Below are 1699 nucleotides of genomic sequence, written 5' to 3'. Positions count from 1 at the left end.
TCTCTCTGAATCTGGTTCATGTGTTCTAAGTCATTTCTATATTTTTCAACTGATTTTTCTGTCCATTGCCTATGTTCTTCTATTTTCTTATATGTTTCTTCTTCAGATGTGCTGAACAATTCTTTCATTATTATTGTCATTTCATCTTTTGCCTGAGAGGTTATTTCTGATCTGATCTCTTCTATGGCTTTATGGAGTTGTTTCTTTACTTCCATTGCAATCATTTCAGCAATTTCAGGTATGCGTTTACCAAGTTTGCCTATGTCAATGTCTCCTGGACTTGTTCTGAGTGGGGTGGAGCCCTGAGATTATGTTTTAGTCCTTCATCTTGTCATGTTTGGTACCAGATGCAGAAAGCTCAGGCTCCCTCTTCCCTGGCAGCTCAGCAAAGGCTGCTAGTGTCCCTAGTTTTCCTGGTGATCAGGCTTGCCTCTCTGTGTCTGCTGAGATGCACTACTTAGTCTGGGGTTTTCTGGCAGATGGTGAAGTGTATCTAGTTCTCCCAGGTCTCAGATGTAGACTGTGACGTCAGCTGATGGTAGACCATCTGATCCAGTGTCCCCTTGCAGTTGAGGGTGTGTATATGACTCAGATTTGGGTTGAACTGGTGGCATAGTCCTGGTCCAATGGACCTGTGTCCCTCAGAAGTTCAGGGTACAGGCAAAGCCCAGACATGAACTGCAGGGTCAGTAGTTTGTGGACCATCTGATTCTGTGTCTCCAGTCAGTTGAGGACGTGCACAGAAGCCAGACGTGGGCCGCTCTGACAGGGATCACAGACTGTCCATGTCTCTGACCTCCCAGAGGTTGGGGTTCAAGCAAAACACAGACTGGAACCACGGTGTCAGCAGCTCATTGGCTGCCCGTTCACTCGGTGCAGGGCACATGCATGGAGGGCCCACATGCAAACCCCTGGTGAGAGCAGTTCGCAGGCCTTCTGAGCGAGGAGCTCCTGTCTGGCCTGGGTGCATGGAGCATGTACCATACTTTCTTTGTCCATTCATCTGTTGATGGGACAGGTTGGTTATATATCTTGGCTACTGTGAATTGTGCTGCAATAAATATGGGTATGTGGTGTCCCTATAGTATGCTGACTTTAATTTCTTCAGGTCTATACCAAGGAGTGGTACCGCTGGATCATGTGATTAGTCTTATTTTTAGATTCTGAGGAATCTCTGTTGTGATTTCCATAGTGGCTGTCCTAATTTACATTCTACCAGCATTGTAGAAGATTTAATTTTTTCCCATATATATCTGTATCAGCATTTATTTTTTGTATTATTGATGATAGCCATTCTGATTGGGGTGATATAGACTCAGTGTAGTTTTGATTTGTGTTTCCCTAATGGCTAAAGATGTTGAGCATTTTTTTATACTTAATGACTATTTGTACTTTTTCTTTTGAGAAATGTCTATTCAGTTCATTTGCCTGTTTGTTGACTGGACTATTTGATTTTTTGGTGTTTTTTGAGTTCTTTATATATTCTCGATACTACTTCTCTGTCAGAAGAGTAGCTGGTAAAGACTTTCTCTCATCTTGGAGGCTGTCTCTTCACTCAGTTGATTATTTCCTTTGGTGTGAGAAGCTTTTAGATTTGATATAGTCCAATTTGTTAATTCTTGCTATTATTTCTTGTGCTGAGTCCTCTTCAGGAAATCTTTATCTGTGCCTATGGCTTCATGTGTTTCCTCTATGTTTT

The sequence above is a fragment of the Chinchilla lanigera genome, unplaced genomic scaffold, assembly GCF_000276665.1.
Source record: "Chinchilla lanigera isolate Chin_1 unplaced genomic scaffold, ChiLan1.0 scaffold00016, whole genome shotgun sequence".
In the NCBI taxonomy this organism is placed as follows: domain Eukaryota; kingdom Metazoa; phylum Chordata; class Mammalia; order Rodentia; family Chinchillidae; genus Chinchilla; species Chinchilla lanigera.
The sequence above is the reverse complement of the archived record's forward strand: the minus strand, read 5'-3'. Positions refer to the sequence as shown.